The 19,950-nt window shown below is 38.1% G+C and overlaps 1 pseudogene; it reads right to left on the bottom strand.

The window, feature by feature from the left end:
• Positions 1-17,988: 17,988 nt before the first annotated feature.
• LOC149199370 (pentatricopeptide repeat-containing protein At2g13600 pseudogene) lies at positions 17,989-19,489 on the bottom strand (annotated as a pseudogene).
• Between the last annotated feature and the right edge of the window lie 461 nt (positions 19,490-19,950).

The following is a 19,950-nucleotide window of genomic DNA, read 5'->3' as shown; positions in this document are numbered from 1 at the left end:
ATTTTTCATCCAATTTATTGTTTAGAAAATCACAAAGTTCTTGCCTCAATTCTTCACCAGTTGAAGGGTGAATTTTCATGTAAACCCGTTTAAAAAAAATATGTTATCGTTCCCTGACTACGATCCGCATAATTATATTCAAAATAAAGTACTAAAATCCAAGGTGGCTCCCAAATCTTTGATCATTATATCTCAGTAAGTGCAACCCATATTCATGCATTTTAATGCTGCAAATATGCAGCTGCAACCAATTAGCATCTCCAGTGGGGAAGAAAGTTGGGAATGCCATGCCTAACAACCCTTATGTATTGTATTCATTGATAGGAGATGTAGTTATATCTGACTATTCTAAAGGCTCTGCATCTGTCGCTTCTGCATTTTTAATAAATCTTCTTATTTTATCAACCTCCATGTAATCATTAGGTAAGCACAACAAAAATGACGATGGATAGATTTCAAGGAATCAATACACTCTCTTTTGATGTCATCCCCAACCCCACATGTTTCATCTAAATTGTTATCAACATGTTGTAGAATCCTTGACACATCAGTAGGCCTTTCGGGGATTGATGCAACCAGATCCATATCAATTTCAACATCCCTATAATATTTATCCTTTTTAATTTCCTAAAGCAACGCATCCAGCCCAGAGTTTCTCTTCACATGGGATTCATAATATCTCGATTCAACAACAGATCTTATCACAATAATAGAATCTTGTTGTTCAACACGAGGAGGAAGTTTCTTCACAATTGTGGAGATATAGTGTGAGGAAATTACTGTATGTCCACTATATTTATATTGACCACCATAAGCATGTGACATTTGAAGTATTGGATTCACCCTTGCTATGAGCATTTCCTAAACATGTTTCAAAACGATTAGAACTTCACGCTGCTCCCCTTGATCCATGTTGTTAAAATGTGAAAAATAATGTGAGCCTTTCTCCCCTTTGCACCTTTTACATATAGGCCCTTTGTGCTATCTTATAACTTGTATAATTGGACATGACTCATTACACACTTGGCCCATTTTCACAATAGACAAGTCATCAAGCTTGGAACAAAATTTTCTATGTGTGTCACGCAGGTCATTGCTAAAATGAAAAGAATCACATCTGTCCCCCCAACAAATGGCATGCAAACTTGTCAATGGCCAGAAACAATCGAGGTGTTTGCATGGCCAATGTCATTTCTTTCAATGAAACGACGAACATCCACTCCCCTTACTTCATTAGAAATAAGTTCATTCTGCAAAGAAAAATTTGTAAAAAAAACTCTGTAAAAACAAAGAACCGTAACAATGAAAACATAATTTCTTTGACTAACCAACCATTTCAAAATAAACAGAACATAAATTTGGCTGGTCACTGCATTCTCCAACCAGAAGATGGGGCGCTGATAGAGATTGTGTCGCCTAGTAATATGGTTACCCTCACATATTGAAGTCACACATTGTCATTTGACATAATAAAATAATGAATGAACACAACAAACGACATTCTTTATCAAACCATTGAAAAGCTAAGAAAGCAAAAAAATCATCGGCGCAATCCTGAAAGGGGAATTTTGCGCAATTTACCCCCGGCGAACAACATTAGCAGCAGAGTTACATGGAGGGACACCAAGGCCAACATGCACAACAGATTGTCACAAATTATCAACCATCCTAGCAATCATACTGCTATCAGCAAAGAAATCAGACGCAAGTTCTTATTCAAGGCCTTCATGTTGGCCACCTTCCATAATAGCAATTCCGCCATCAGTTGGAGATCGCCGGCAATTCCCACTTCTTTAAACGCAGAATTTGTAAAGACAACCCACCGGAAAAATAGAATAAAAAGACCATAAATTCAAAGAGGTGCAAATTTTTTTTGCAATAGAAGATGTGATTAACTCAATATTCCAAAACATGTGTTTATGCGAGAAAACACCTAGGCTTCTATATGCACTAACCTCAAGAGCACGAGTCACTCCATTTATTGTTGTCTTCGAACCCAGCCTCCGAGCTTCAAATCCGGCAGAAGAAGCATGCTACAGAAAAATCGAACAAGACGTAAAACGAAAATATGTCACAAAAATATCAAAGCAAGGAAAAATAAAAAGGTATTGCAAAGTGTAATCCTATTCCCCTATTTAGTTTAAAAAGTATTTCACAACATAGATCTATGAGTTGATATGACGTCATGATTTTCATTTTCATAAGAACGTATTTATTTGCTAATTTACCCCACGTAAAATACACTCAAAACTAGATATATAATTTTGTTCAATCATTTCATATAAAACCCTAAAATTCGATATATAACTTAAACATCTCAAGCTTATAATCACACATTGCAATTAGAGAGTAAATAACCATAATGGTATTTCCATTAGGAATTTGCTAATTTACACCACGTAAAATACACTCAAAACTAGATATATAATTTTGTTCAATCATTTCATATAAAACCCTAAAATTCGATATATAACTTAAACATCTCAAGCTTATAACAATACATTCCAATTAGAGAGTAAATAACCGTAATGGTATTGCCATTATGTGGATGAAAAAATTAGATTTAATTGTGGTTAACGTGAAAGTAATGGTAAAAATTTAAAATTTAAAATTTTATTGAATCTGAATTTTAATTTTTATAAAATTATTTAAATTCTATAATATATATTATTATTATTATTATCAATAAATCCACCTCATATGATGTCATTTTTTTATATATGATTCTATAATTTATTTTAAAATTTAATAAATTCTCCCTCAATTACAAAAAAAACAACATCAATAACTGAAATTTAAAATGTAAAGGAATCGACCACCACAAAAGTCCTAATGTATAATAATCAAAACGATCATAAAAAAAACTACATCTATATAATTAATAGTTTTAAGAACTCTAAATACTTATATAAAAGTAAATCAACTAGATATAATATATATTAACTTAATTAAGAATATTTAACTATTAATTTTACAACATTGAAGATATTGAAATATTTATTAACTATTCATAGTGTTATAAATTTACATTGTATTATATATATATATATATATGAACAAAAATCGCTCTGCCAAAAACCCTAATGTCCAGGCGACCATTAGAATGATGGCGGGGAGAAACCAAGACATACAACGGTGCAGAAACCAGAGAGTAACATGAAAAGACAAGCGTGGAAACTGAGAGTAACATTAACGACGGAAGAAGTCAGGAGAGGAGAGATCCCCTCCTACCGAGACGCCACGGCAAGTGAAGGACAAAATAGTGAGCTGGCAGCAGGAAAGCAAAATGCAGGCCTTGTCCTAGGGGCGACCTGGCAAGCAAGCAGAAAGGGAAAATGTCTACCATGTGTGGAGGAGAAACCACGGTTCGTAATCCCACCAAATAAACTGGAAAGGTACAGAAGCTACATGAAAGATCACGCCATGATCTGCAAGTTCGTTGGAGTATGACCGTCAGAAAAAGACCTCACCAGATGGATTCAACAAAAATGGTAGCCCCTAGGACACATTGAGCTAAAGCTAGGAGCAAAAGGATTCTTTACGGTAATCTTCTCTAACCTACAAGACAAAGAAAGAGTGTTTGAGAATGGCCCTTATTTTTACTATAATGTTGGTCTATTCATGAGATATTAGGAAGAATATTATAGCCGCGATAAAGAAAAAAATTTAGCAGCACCGGTATGGGTTAGATTATTTGGCTTACCAATGGACTTCTGGGACCCAGAAATTCTGGAAGGGATAGGAAACACGATAGGGAGTTTTGTGAAAATAATGGAAACTATGAAGAAAGGAAGGTATACTTCATATTCTAGGATATGTGTATACATGAACATTGCTAACCCGATCCTAGATACAGTAGAGTTAGAGTACCAAGAAGAAGTTTCGCAGCAAACCGTGGACTATGAACATATACCCTTTAGATGCCACATATGTCATGAATGTGGACACCTGGTCAAAGAGTGCCCTCTAACAATGGAAGAAGAAGAGAGAAAAGGTAAGCGACAGAAAAAGAAACAAACAGACCAGGAGGGATTCTAGGAGGTGAAGAGTAGAAGAAAACAAACAAAAGAAAACTCAAATGAAGGTAAAAAGGTATAACAAACACACCCAGGTAAATCAAATAGCTTCGAAATCCTCCAAGAAGAAGGGGAAGATGAGGATCAAACCATGGAATACAAGGAAGACAAAGACAAAGAAACTAGCTCAAGCAGCGAAAGGACCCACACCAAGAGAAAAGCACAGAGTGATATCCTAGAAAAACATAAAGAACAGGAAGAACATACAGAAAATATGGAGACAGAAATGGAGATAAATAGGGGGGAAGACCTAAGCATAGAAGAAGAAGTCCTGAGAAAATCGTTAACTGAATGGAGAAACCTGGATGAGCGATTTATCCTCGAGGATAAAAAGGAACTCTATGCGGAAACATTCTAGCAATATCAAGCCAAACAAGACGAAAGAAAAACAAAGATGGAAGATCATCAAGATAGTCAGAGGGACAGTCGACTAGACCAAAAAAGAAAAGTAAAAGGAGGAAAAAAATGAGGCCAAAAAAACATTAAGGATTCCATCCAGCTCATGGAGGAAATGTAAGTAAACACAGGGAGAGTTGTTCCGCTTTCGGTGGTCTTCCAAAAGCTCAATCAAACCCCCCAATGATTATTACATCCTGGAATATAAGAGGTTTGAATAATAAAGGGAAACAGAGACACCTAGTGGAATGGCTGACAGAAGACAAACCACAGATAATGCTAATCCAGGAAACCAAAATCTCAGGCCAGAAGATGGAGGAAATCCTAAAAAAAATAAACCTAAATATGAGCAAGTAACCCTAGATGCTAAAGGAAGTGTGGTTGGGATAACAGTCATCTGGAACCCAGCAGAAGTCACAACAGACTGGTGGATAGGACTACCCAGAATCCTTATAGGAAAGTTTAGACTCATAGGGCAAAGTGAATGGTTTCTAGTTTCAGCAGTCTATGGGCCCCACACCCCAGTAGATCGAGGTAGCTTCCTCACTCATATGCAAAAGCTTGGGAATATGCATCAGGAACAGATGTGGATCATTGCAGGAGATTTCAATATGACAACTTCCAAAGAAGAGAAGAAAGGAGGAATACAGAGAGAGGACCCGGAGATGGAGAGATTCAGAGATCTGCAAATGGAATTAAGGTTGGTGGACATTCCAACTATAAACGAAAAATTTACCTAGAACAACAGAAGAGGCGGGAACAGAAAAATATCATCAAGGCTGGACAGATTTCTAGCCTCTGAACAATTAATAGGAAAGGATATCTTCTATGAACCTTCCATTCTTCTGTCTATAGGGTCGGACCACTCGCCTATTAAACTGGAGATTGCAATGAATCCTCAGAATAAAAATAGGCCATTTCGGTTCAAGGCATTTTGGCTAAGAGATCCAAATTTCCTAGACAAAATGAAAACTTGGTGGCAGGAGAGTAAGAACGGCACGGAAGGTAGAAACAAAATGCATGCATTCCAAATTATACTAAAAGACCTAAAAGGAAAAATAAAGAAATGAAATAGAGAGGAATTTGGCAACATTCATAAAGAGAAAGAAATACTAGAGGAAAGAATGGAGAGAATCCAACAACAAATCGTAGAGGCAGGAAGAAGTGCGGAGCTGACAGAGGAGGAAGGGAGGGTGATTACCCAAATTGAGGAAAGAAGAAAGCAAGAAGAAATTCTATGGAAACAAAAATCACGAGTCCAATTGTTGAAAGAAGGGGAGGAAAATACAAAATTCTTCCATACAACAATGTTGAACCACAGACATCATAAGAGAATCTTCTCACTCAAGGACAGTCAAGGGAACAAGGTACTTGAACAAAAAGAAATGGAGAGGTTACTAGTAGACTACTTCAAAGGGATCTTGACTGAACCTAATATATGAAGGGAGGAGGAAATAACTAATGTCTACCATATATCCCCAAAAAAGAGACTAGAGATCAAAATCTGGCCCTACTTAGGGTGATCACGAAAGAAGAAGCAGAGGAAGTGGTAAAAAAATGGTGAAGAACAAGGCCCTGGGGCCTGACGGATTTACTATAGAATTTTACCAAGCATCCTACAGCTTCATCAACCAGGACCTCGTCGAACTAGTGGAAGAATCAAGATGCACAAAGTTCATGTACTCAGCCCTAAATGCCACCTTCCTTGCTTTGATTCTGAAAACAAAGAACTTAGAAGAACCCCAGGGCTTCAGACCAATAGCTCTATGTAATGTAGTATACAAAATACTGGCTACAATAATGGTAAAAAGACTCAAACCAATCTTGCTTAACCTCATAGCTCGGGAGCAATCTAGATTTTTTAAAGGAAGACAGATAATGGATGGTATAGTAATTGCTCAAGAGGTAATACACTCACTGAAAAACTCCAAAAACAAAGGCATGCTAATAAAATTGGACATAGCGAAGGCTTATGATCGTCTTAGCTGGGAATACCTGGGGGGTATCCTAAAGGCTCATGGCTTTGACGAGAGATGGGTGAAATGGATAATGTCAATGGTAAGTACCCCGGTGATGTCGGTTCTACTAAATGGATCCCCTTCAGAAGCCTTTAACTGTACAAGAGGGCTTAGATAGGGAGATCCCCTCTCCCCATTCCTATACATTCTAGAAGCAGAAGATCTCGGCGGGCTGGTGAAAGCACTTCTAGCCAATGAACAGATAAAGGGACTACGAATTTGGGGTAACAAAATTCCTATAACACATCAGCAATTCGTAGATGATGTCATGATCTATGAACAAGCTACTCTCAAGGAAGCCCAATAGATTCTAAAAATTCTCTCAGAGTTTACAAAAGCCTCAGGGACAAAGATTAACAATGAGAAATCATAAATATTCTTCTTTAACACCCAGGTAGCATCCCAAAGATTCTTGGCAAGAACAATGGGATTCCGATTAGGAAGTTTCCCAACAAAGTATCTTGGCATCATGCTCAATGAGTATCAGTACAGAGTAGCAAATTGGGGACCTCTCATAGGCAAGATAAGAAAGAAGATAGATAATTGGACATTTTGGTCTCTGAATACCCCTAGCCGGATAATCCTCCTAAAAGCAGTATTGCAATCAATCCCAATATACTAGATGTCTAGCCAAGCTATCCCTAAATCTATCTGTCAAAAATTAGTAGCCATGTTTAAGAAATTTTTATGGCAAGGAACAAGTAAAACACGAAAATGGGCATTGCTCTCCTGGGAATGGCTCAGCAAACCAATCAAAGATGGAGGCTTAGGTCTGCGTGACCCTTACACCCTTAACCAAGTGATGGGAGCAAAAATGTGGTGGAGGTGGACACAGGGCAGGCAGGACCTATGGAAGAAAATTTGGGAGAAGAAATACGAGGCGACAGAGAAGCCAGAAGACAGGATGAGAAGCCAAATAGAGAAAAAAGGATCAACAATATGGAATTTGGCTAGGAACAATAAAGATATGATAAGAGATTACAACTTTTGGGAAGTAAGAGAGGGGGACATAACCAATTTCTGGGTGGAATCTTGGCAACAGCGAGAAAAGCTTCTCCATAAAGAAGCCCTCCAATAAATCCATGAATTTAACTCCCAAACAAAGGGGGAATTGGTCAGAAACTTCTGGAAGCCAAGCATAGGGGAATACTGGCGAAATTGGAAGCAAAATGATGACTAGGTAGGAGCCCTAGAGATAGCAAGCTGGGGAAATTACAACAAAGAAATGGCATACAGGAAAGTTGTGGTTAAAATAGGGAAGGACATAGTCTGATGGGGACTTGAATGAAAAGCATGTTCTCTATAGTAGAAGGCTATCATTTAAATTCAGAGCACAATCAACCGACAAAATCAAAAAAATGGAAAAAAATCTGGAAAATTAAGACTTGGCCTAAAGTAGCTTTCTTTCTATCGATTTTACATCATGGACGGGCACTAACCTGGGATCAAATATGGAAAAAAGGCATGCAGGGACCCTCACGATGCGCACTATGCCAAGAACAGGAGGAGATGATGGAGCACCTAACCAGCAGCTACACCGAAACTACCAAAATATAAAAAATACTCTGGAAAATTGGCCAAGAAAGCCTTACCAGAACGAGATCTTAAACTGCACGTGGACGCTGTCCATGGGGCTCATGCTTTGGAACATCTGGAAGGAAAGAAACAGCGTGATATTCAATGAAGAAAGGAGAACCTCGGCCGAAATATGGAAGCAAACAATACAAAATATCAGAGAAACTATTTTAACAGAAAGGTGGAATGATGAAGACTGGAAGATCAACCAAACAGAGGAGAGAATTTTGCAGCACTTACAATTAAAACAGAGCATGATAGACAGAACACAAAGTAAACCTCAAACCAGAGAGGTCAAGGAGATTAGTACTTACAGGCATCCACCGCAAGGCTTTGTCAAGCTAAACTTTGACGGGGCAGCAAAAGGAAATCCGGGAGAAGCAGGAATTGGGGGGTTACTCAGGAATGATGGAGGAACCACTCTGAGAATTTATGCGATGGATTGTGGAGAAGCAATGAACAATGAAGCGGAGTTACACATGCTAAAATGTGGACTTGAAATTCCCATCCGAGAAAAGTACTAGAACCTTCAAATTGAAGGTGATTCGAAACTAGTAGTTGACGTGGTAAAATAACTGCAAAACAATACACCGGCGGAAAATATTAGCAGGAGCTGGAGAACAGCATGGTTAACCAGTGAAATAGGGAAATTGATAAAAAGAGTAGACTATCTTATTCCCACACATGTAAGGCGAACATGCAACGGACCGGCAGACTAGCTGGCTAATTGGGGGAGTCGAAACAGGGGAAGGTCGATGGACATTGGAGGAACAGAGCTCCCTCACCCGGAGGAGAAGGCACAGCTGTAGAAAATCCTAGAAGTCGATAACGATGGCAATAGCGATCCAGAGAGGAATGTTCAGGAAAAGGAAGCAAGTGGCAGACGCGGGGAAAGTACACAACCGGTGATGACAGATAGGACACACACACGAAATGAAAGGAGTAAATGGAAAAGGGGGCAGCTGACAGAGTAGGGCAGGGATGGATCACATCTCGAGATGCCAGCAAAGGTGCAATCAAGGAATGAGATGGTGGAGGGTAGGTGCGAGGTCAGGCAAAGGGTCAGAGAAGGGACAACAAAAGGGCAGAAAGTACACGGCTAGAGTAGCCAGGAGGATGTGGGAGTGATGGGAAGTAAAGGCCGATAGAACGGTCGAGGTACATTCCGAGAAGAGGACTCCAGAAAGAGTGCCGGTAAAGAAATAGGACAGGTTGAGGTCAGAAGGGACAGAAGGAAAGGAATAACCCCAAGAGGGCCTGTGGTGGCAATAGATATTTGCATGCAGCAGAGAACGAAGCCAGGTGGAATGAAGAAAGGTGGTAGGCAGGAGCAGAAAACAGACAAAGGATATGGCAATGACGGGGTAAGGTTGTATGTAGTCTCAACCTCTTGCTCAGTATTTTACGTTGTAGCTAAAAGTAGGAGTCTAGGCAACATTTCTGAGAGGACCATGAAGCCTAGATCAGAAGGTAGACATAGCCAGCATGTAGGAGCCCTCAGACCCGGGTAGCAGTGTCCACCTCTAACCAGAGGAGTAGGCCAGAAAGCCCTGGCTCTGAGGAAAACTACTTGTCATCTGGGGAAAAATTCTAAAGGTCTCTTGAGGAAAGGAAAGACCAAACCCAGGAAAGTTCTTAGAGAGGGGAAGGAAGGAACCTCAAGAAGGAGAGGTAACCCTGTAAGTAGCTGGACCCAAGCACCAAAAAAATTTGTAGAAAAGGCCAGAGGAAGAATGAGTAGGAAATCCCTGGAAAAAAGGAGAGAAAGCCACCTCCTTCGATAGTCGGGGAGAAAAGATGACTAGTACAGACCCTCTGAAATCCAGAAACATGGGCAACGAGGGGTATCTGTAGCCATATCAAGTGGAGAAAATGAAATGGGCCAATTTAAAGGCTGGACCTCAGTTCGTGATGCACCTTCATATCCTTCTCATACCCTAGGAAACCAGAATCCTGGCAAGGAAAAGATGGTAAGTAACTAGATCAAAAATCAAATTCTAAATTGTGTTACTAACTTATGTTATCATGTCTTAATAGGTAAGAGATATTCAATAAAGTGCAACATTCATTCTAGAAAAAAAATGGCCCCACGGAAAGCAAAATGGGTACCAAAACAGGAAGAGGGAACCAACAAAAATCCGAAAAGGAGAGGCAGGAAATCAGAGGCAGAGCACATGATGAGCATTATAGATGCTTACATGGCGGGGAACCCACCCAAAATTAGGGAGCAGATATATGGTTGGGAGAAAGAGCTGAGATCTATCAACTTGAACCAGGAGGTCCCCACGGGAGAATGGGAGGGAATGGGGCTAGACCCTGGCAACTCGTGCAACCAGAACTCCCTATTCAATATAACGCTCGAAGAATATTGGATAATGAAGCATGTGGTAGCCAAAGCCATGAACGTGAATCGGGTTCTCTGGGAAGAAGAAGAGGAGGAAATGCGGTAGTGGAATGAACAGTAACGGAACCAGAACCAGGAAGAAATGGAAAACATGAAGTTTGTGCTCCTTAATGAAATTACAGCTGTACAAATTTAGGCCTCTCACAACAACCTCATCTTGGGGAGAATTGAACAGATGCTGAGGGACCTGAAATGGATAAAGGAGCAGAGAAGCGAGATCCTTAGATCAAGCGCAAAGGTGCATGCCCTGATAATTTCCTTGGATGAGGACTGATGCAGTATGTTAAGTCTGTCAACGTTTTTTAGTGATAAACTGAAATATGATGTACTACCTTAGAATAAAAGCTAGGATAATGAGTAGAGCTCAGAAGAGCAAACATGTTAAAAACATAGAGATGAACATTTTCAAATTTTGGGTCGGATTTAGTGCAGACAAGTGGTTGCCTAGTTTCCTCTGGGCAGGTTAACCACCTGGGACATAGGATGGATGTAAATTTTGATTTTGAAATATAGATAGCAACTCTGCCAAAGTTAACAATATATACATATATATATATATATATATATATATATATATATATATATATATATATATATATATATATATATATACTCTAATATTTTATAGATTATATATTTATGAAAAAATAAATGTTATACCAAATAAGTTAAAGGATAATAACTCGAGTGGTGTGGTGAATAATGTATTTCTCTTGCGTGTTTAAGAATGACTATTTTAAATTAATATGATGTTGTTGTGGCTATTCATATCGATGATGATAATGATAATAATGATTAACTTCCACTAAGACCAATACCAATATGTTCTATCAGAACTTAATAAAGTAACACATTAATTGAGACATTTTAAAATTTTATTATAGTGATAAAAAGGAAGGGAGGAAAGAGTTCCTAGAGCAAGATTCATGAAATACAAGGGAGATCGTTTTTCATATTCAACCCTCTTAGTGCCATAAAGTTGATAGCCTCTTTTGTTCCAAGGTGTTTTGGGAATAGAGTAGCGCCTAGTTTCACTTGAAAACCCATAAGAATTAGTTTAAGGTAATTCTGGTTAGCAAAAGTGGGGTTGACCTCCTGCTTATAATATTGTAGATTCCTTTTTCCTTCTAGCTCCTTCTCATCCCAAAACTTATCCTTAAAATTGGGAGTAATTTTATTTTTAATATTATCTCATTCTCCAAGATTAGATACTCTTTTATCCCATAATGGTCAAGGCAAGATTGTGCATCCTTATTTAGGCCCTACTTGAACAAGAAGTGGGCATTTTGGCTATAGGTAGAAGCAATTTTGGGGAACTTCTTAGCATCCATGTTGTAATGCTTCATATTATACCTTAGATACATAATGATATCCATGATTTTAATGTTTGAATAAGGAATTAGTGAGGTGGGGGGAGAATCGGTAATAGTGAAGTTCTTTCGAACTTTAAGTATAAGTCTTTAAATATTTTCACTACAATTATTTACTTGTGGGAGCTTCCACACAATAAAAATAATTAGCAAGATAAGGGATTGACATGTACATACAATCCATCACATGAGAAACATAAACATATTGGCACATGTATTTTTACGTTGAAACACAAAACAAAAAAAAATAAATTTTTTTGTTGTTATGATGTGAATTAACCACCTACTTAATTACATCAATTCTTTTGTGAGCACCCACTCATAGGAGGCAGAAACCCCGTTAAGATGGAAAGCACTTACTTTGTAAGAGGCATCAACCTCTTATGAATGCAGGCCACCACATCCTCTAGCCTCTGTTTTACCTTTCATACAATTCTCAAACTAAAAATAGGGGCAAATGCATATAGAGAGAAATACCAATCTGATTCCTTGTAATATCATATTTTGGCTCTTGACCTCTATGTTTCCACTGGAACTCTTGACCTCACACAACATCACTGGCCCACTTAGCCTCTTTTTACTACAATATAGGCACAAACAACCTCTTTTTGCATCATAGGTACACTTCACCTTGCATTATTGAAAGTACATTCCAGTGGAGAGGGTTTGATGCAATCCTTGAGAATATTTTCTACGTGAAACATGGCTAGATACGCTTTTCGATTGTTTGCACCTTGAAACTTCTTCTCGTGTGAAAAATCTCAAATTCACAACCACTATAATCATCATTTTATGGCTTCTCCACTAGGCCTGCCAATATGGTGCTTCTCTAATAGAGACAAAAACAACCATGGCGCTCTCTCTGAGCTTGACAAGTCAAGCATATCAATGGTAGCATCTACTCCCGCAAACATCCATGCTAGTAGGTTGACATCAATGCCAACAATCTTACGAACTGTAAGATAATGCCAACATCCCAACACATCTCCCAGCATGATTTTTGACATAAATGCCAACACACTTGCATCCACTATCCATTTAGACAAAGCTAACTATCCAATAATTAATGCTAAAAGCTACATCCAGCCAAGAGGATAGGGGAGTGAGTATTTCCTTTAATATTGAGGTGGTACATTATAAATTTATTTTGGATCAGTCTGATCTTCCTACACATTTCTCTAGATATATTGCAACCCAAAACCTCACATCCATAAAAATAATAGGATTAATAAGAGTCTCAAAGACGAACTTTTTTTACTCCATACCCAAATATCTTTCAACTTACAATTGTTTTGAAGCTCATATTAAGTTTTCCAACCTATTGTAATCCTTTTCTCAATGTTATAATTTTGGTTGACTTGACGATGATGTTAATACCTAAATATTTGTATGAAATAACCTTCTCCATGTAATTTTTATCATAATTGAAATTATCATAGTTGATGTTTTAAGACTTAATTACCATCACTTTAGTCTTCTTGTTATTAATAGTCATACCCACCTTGGAATATTAATCGCAGAGGAAGCTAAAATACTTCTTGAGATCATCATGGATTCTAGTTAGAAGGATGATATTGATAGCATAAATGAGAAGAGTAATAATCATATCAGTGAGCTTGAGGCGAATGCACCTTCTAGCTTCCAAACACTTTTCTAACATATCAAAGTAAAAGCCAACAAGAATAGTCAATAAGATACATAATTTCTTAAATCCAATATTGCATTTAATTTCTTCATATCAACCCTTGGTGGTCTTAATCTTGGAAAAAACATACACAAATAGCTTAGTCACAACAATCCTCAACTCGAGAGGAACCATTATCTATTCAAGCCTCTAACATAACTTATCTTGAGGAAGATTATTGAACGCATTTCTCAAGTAATAAAATAAACAAAAGAGATTATTTTTACTGTTGCAACATTCCTTGGAAATGATCCTAAGAGTAACAAGATGATCAATAGTTGAGTGATGTATACTAAAACCAACAATCCCTTTAGCTCTTTTACCATGGATTTCTAGTAAGATGCTTATCTTCTGTTTGAAATGAGCCCATATAGTTTGGCGAAAATGTGACTTATCATAACATACCTATCGTTAGAGGGGGCATTTTTATCTCCAAATCTAAATATAAACATAATGAGGCTTTGCATTCAAGGCTTAGGGAAGCCATGTTTCATTGTTAAATTGAGTGGTCGTGAATATGAGGGATGAGGATAGACCTTTTGATTTTGAAAATTTCAGAATCATAACCTTCAATCTCCCTAACTTTCCTTTTAGTGAGTCTATTAATGTTTAATTCCATGTCTTCCAAAGAAAATATATTCTCCTCAATAGGAGTGCTTAGTATGTTTCCCATGGTGTCTACACAGTGATAAATATTCTTAATACAAATATCCCAATTCTTTAAGGGGATGAAATTATTTTCTTTTGTTTTACGAACAATCACATTCGTCAAAAACCTTCTAGGCTCAACTTTAGAAAAGTGAAGAAGATTCTCTTGCTTCTTATTTATATAGGACATTTTCTTCCGATTGATTGGGTCTTTCTATATAGTTAATTTTTTTCATCTTTACAGTTTCATTATGAAAACATCTAATGATTTTCCTAGAAATTTTACAACCACTATCATACCAAGGGTTGGAAATTCTATTATTCTTTTTATATTACACCTAAATGAATAATATCTTTAAAAATATATTCAATAAGAATTATTCATTATTAATAATTTATATTATTATACAAATTGTTTTCCTAGCAATTTTACAATCACTATCAAACCAAGGGTTGAGAGTTCTATTATTTTTTTATATTATACCTTAGTGAATAATATCTTTAAAAAAATCAATAAAAATTAATTATTATTAATAATTTATATTGTTATATATTTATGTTTATATGCGGTATTGAAATTGGCTTTAAAGAATTTATATTTTCAATAAAATAAATTGTTAAAATATTGCAGCAAGTAAATATATTTCCTATTAATTGGTTCCCCTTCATGAATAGTTTTCATTGACGCAACTTATATGCCACATGTTAGGTTGCAAGGTGAATCCTTTCTATTCTATTTTCCATCGGTTATGTTCCATTTCTTTTTAGAAAATATCCTATTGCCAAATATTTGAATTACACGCCTCTGTTTATAATACTACTTCCATGTGAATTGCACACCTTTGTTTACAATGCTACTTCCATTTGAATTACACACCTTCGTTTATAATACTACCTCCCTATCGTATTTCGATAGAGCATCCTACAACCCAATATCACAGTGTATTAAGGTTGGGGGCGTATTTCGGCAGGGCATCCTACTGCCTCAGATTAGAGTGCATTGAGGTTGGAAACAACCTTAATCGACAATCACCACCAGCAGAACCAATGGATAGAAAGTGATCTCCGTAACTCTCATACTAGATTTGTCAGGTATCATATTGGATTTGTTAGGGATAGCTGCAACATCAATTGATCAGGAGATCCATCGTTAGTCTTTATTAGTCCCTGCCATCTGGCAATCGGCAAGGACTATAGTAATCGAACAGCTTCGACTTAGCATTAGTTTGTAGTTTTATTAGTGTGTTATTCGGTGATTAGTATAAAGTTCCCAAATGTGCTGTGCGGTGATGTGCGGAGATAGCCAAAGTTTTATTCCGAGCTGAGGCTTTGCCATCTTATTTGGCCTCTTCCCGAGGCGGAAGAGGCCCGAGCATAGCCTAAATTGCTATTTAGGCCCAGTTCATTATGGCTGACCGTCAACGGTCTCATGTTAATGTTAACATTAATTCGTTAATTCGTATTATCTGCAAACAGGTATGCTAAGGTTGCAGGGTATGCTACGGTTTGATGTTAACGGGTGTTGTGCAGGTGTCCGTGCATGGCGGGAGGTGTCATGAACCACCGCCTACGTTCTTCCCTACTTTGCCTCTGTACCCGCTCGCTACGCTCAGCAGAGTCCGGCCCTCGGCTTCTTGTGGGTGGCATGGGGTTATAGATAGGCTACGGCTGGTTGTAGGGTAGCACAGGGAACCTGGGGCAGAGATATAGGCGGCTACGGAATTGCCGGTCCGACAACACCTCTGACCAATGTGCATATGGAGCAGCAAAACCCATTGGAGCAGTGAACTCATGGTGAACATGATGGATCTTCTCATAGCCCCATTTGCAGTGTAGCCACCTGTGTATCCAATAGTTGCCATAGTCTTCAACCATGAAATAAACTGCAAGGGATTGCATCAAAGCTACAGAAAATGTAGACATGGGAGAAATTTCGTTTTATAATGGCAGGCCTGTTCTGATACCTACAAGCTGCATGCACAGTAAAATCACATCTATCATGTTTTAGTATCATTGTTGAGGTCCACTGTAAAGGCTGTTTGTTAAACATTATATATTGTGGGCATGTCCTAAGGCTTTTGGTTCCAGAAAAAATTGTTGGTTGTGTAGCGATTTTCAATACAGAGAGGTGATAAATTGCCAGACTCTATTTCTCCCCAAGTACTTAAAGATTTTCATAAATATAATTAAATTGAAAACAACTAACAGTAATTTTTTGATGGATGAATACAGATTTGCCGATTTAACAAGTACAGAGCTCATTTTGTTCATACAGCGTGAACCTGGGTGGGCGGCGGGCCGGGGCATACCGATGCGTACGTAGGGAAGGAAAGAGGAGGAGGTAGAGCCTGAAGCTAGGGTTTCTTGGCCTTCATGGCCTCTAGACTTGTCGTAGGCGGCACTCCAGGCTTTATGCTCCAGGATGACATACACAGAAATCCGACCAAACAGGGAGGAGAGGATGCCGAAAACTGCAAACGCCACAGACAGACACGGTTAAGGAACCAGATCCCGCTGAAGAAGGAAAGAGAAACGAGTTACACCAAGGGTCAATCCGAACAGAAGCAGCTCCCGACCCCAACGAGGGAGGGCGCCCGCGCTACTATACTCAGACGTTACAGAACGCCCTTTACTTTCAGACATATTGACAGGGCCTGGAGATAATCACAATGGGGGTTCCTGAGCGGCTTTGCATATGGAGTTCATTCCTGGAACACCCATATATCTCTTTGCTGAATGTTCCTGCTAAAACAGGCAGGAAATTACTAGTACAGTGCTCAAATCCGTTAATTTTATGGAAAACTATGAAAGGGAATATCTAATGATAAATGAAATTCGCAAGAATCAGTTAGAGCTTATGCATTACCGGCGTTGAGACATGCGACCTCCGGGGCCTCGGGCAGACTCGAACACTGTTACTGCAATTCCTTTCTCAGCTAATGAAGATGCGCAGACAGCCTCGTGTCGAGGTGCGAGGGATATGTGTCATTTTGTCACCGCTCCTCTTCTTTTCCGTCGTTGATATTGTTTTTAGTATATATATATGTCTTTCGCTTTTCTGATAATGTGTTTTCTTTAATGTAATAAATTTTATTTCTGATTTCTAATTTTAATCTTAATTTAGATCTTAATCTAGAGTATTATACATTTGAATGCTGAGAGCCTTACTTTTAAACATTTTTGGTAATTCTTTATTTGAATATTTCTATAATATAAATTATTATTGATCGCAGGTTCAATTTTGTAAGTTGAAAGTTATGGAACAGGCGAGAGAGATGCTCGGGTTACTACACAGATGTCTTTGCGGGAAATTAGCTTTTAATCTTAAATATTAATTACCTTGATTTTTTTTAAACGCCTTGCTGAGAATTCACTGTTTAGTTTCAAGTCTAGGACACATAGTTGGTGTAGTAAAACTTTTTGTTCAGGTTTATTTCCTTTGAACTTTTTTGTAAAAGACTTTGGTCGAGGTTGCAGAGAATTATTCTCTTTATTAGCTTGATAATCTGTACAAATCAAGGAAATCTTGGCATACGAATTTGTTCTAGCATATAAAGTTTGTAGTTTTTTATGGTAAGAAGACCATATAACTCTGTTTAAGATGCAGAAATATGGTGTGCTTGCAGTTTTTGCTTAGAGATACCAAGATTCAGTTCAGAGAATAACACCAAACTGGAATGACCAAAATAATTGCATAACAGTTTCTGATTATGTCACTGCAAGCATTACAGCTCTTGACCATTGTCTAAGGTTGTATGGTGATATTCACATCCCCAATGGCAAGCATCTTACCAATGGTGTAACATTGTATGTAATTCTAGTGTTCTTCTATATCATTTAATATAAAGTTTGTTTGAGGCAAATACCCAGCTTTTTTCATCTGCCCAACTAACTTTTGCAACATGGCATAGATCTCTTGTATTTGTTGGTGTGATCTATCTCCTACAGGGAAAACGTGTACCCTGCTCTTTACCTCAATCCAACTGCATCCAAGTTCCTTCTTTATACCTCTGTCTTTCATTGCTTTCCTCAACTTTAACATTTCCCCCCACTTACCAGCTGTAGCATAAATATTTGACAACATGACATAATTTCCAGCATTTTGTGGATCTAACTCAAAAAGGTGTTCTGCTGCAACTTTTCCTAGCTCCATATTGCCATGGGCTTGGCAGGCACCAAGTAAGGCTCCCCAAACAGTAACATTAGGTTTAAATGGCATTTTTTTTATAAAATCATATGCCTCATCCAAACAACCAGCACGGCCAAGGAGATCAACCATACAGGCGTAATGCCCTGCTCTTGGTGGGATACACTGATCTCGAGTCATGGTATTGAAATAATGCCAACCTTCATTCACTAGACCTGAATGGCTGCAAGCAGTCAGAACAGCCAAGAAGGTGACATCGTCAGGCTTCAAGCCCGATTGCTTCATTTCTTCAAAGAGTTGGAGAAACCACATCTGTTTCGCTCATTATCTTGTATACAAGGAGCGCATTGTCGAGGCTTCCACACTTAGAATACATGTCAGTGAGGCCATTCCCTAAAACTAAATGCAACTTAAACCCATTTATAACCATATGGGCATGGATCTGATTGCCTTGCTCTATGTCCCCTATGCCAGCACATGCCTTTAAGGCAGTACAAAATGTGACCTTGTTGGGCTTGATGCCAAACCAAGGCATTCTACAAAAGAGTTCCATGGCTTTCTTACAATTCCCTTGCTCCGCATAACCTGCAATAATGGCAGTCCAGGACACTAAATCTCTAAGAGACATTTCATCAAATACTCGACGTGCATCCTTGATACATTTGCATTTTGCATACATGTCAACAAGAGCAGTCATGAGAACAACATTAAACCCAAACCCACTTCTGATAGTATAGGCATGGACTTGCTTCCCAAGTTCTAGTGCTACTAAGCTAGCACACACCTTGAGGACACTTCCAAGAGAAAACTCATCCGGTGTCATGTTTGTCTCTCCCATTTGCCCAAAAAGACTTATAACCTCCTCATCCATGCCACGACGAGAGTATTCTGCAAGCAGAACATTCCATGAGACGGAATTTCATTTGGGCATTTTGTCAAACACTTGGCGTGCATCCTCCAGATTGCCAGACTTCGCATAAAAAATGATAAGTTTTGTGCTCAGAAAAACGTCTGGTTCAAATGCATCTTGGATCATGCGAGCATGCAATCCCTTTCCCTCTGCAACCTTTTTCTCATAAATGCAGTCCTGCAATAGGCAACAATAGTTATAGGAATCTGTCCAAATCCCTCTTTGATTACCAGTAGACAAAACATTCAAAGTTTCATTCATTCACAGTTCTTCAAGCAGTGTGTTATCATATTCCTGAATGCCACTTTCATCATGGCCACCTCCCAGTTCTTTGCTAAAAAATTTCAATGTCTTGGGTTGTAATTTAAAGCCATTATTGTCAGTTGTGCTTGCAGAGGGATTACTTTGCTGATGCAGTAGCTTAATGAAATAAGTCATTTTCTTTTGTCTTAAATGCCAGCATAAGAAAGAGAAACAATATACCTGTAACAATTTGGTGTGGCTTGCTCCATTGCATCAAAAGCTTCCAACCAGTGTCAAATTTGATGGTACTACTGACATTACATTTCTTTTAGTTTGTTTGATTTGCCTTTCCAAGTTATGTGACATTGCATTTACTTGCATAATTAGCAAAAACAAGGTCATTGGGTAACAATTGAACTGAGGATCTGTTCTCATTCTGATTATAAACATTTTTTATAAGAAACTGATTATGCAATATT

The sequence above is a fragment of the Pinus tabuliformis genome, chromosome 2_1, assembly GCF_031772625.1.
Source record: "Pinus tabuliformis cultivar Carrire ecotype Pingquan chromosome 2_1, CPIR1, whole genome shotgun sequence".
Lineage (NCBI taxonomy): Eukaryota > Viridiplantae > Streptophyta > Pinopsida > Pinales > Pinaceae > Pinus > Pinus tabuliformis.
This window is presented reverse-complemented; position numbering and strand designations above follow the sequence as displayed.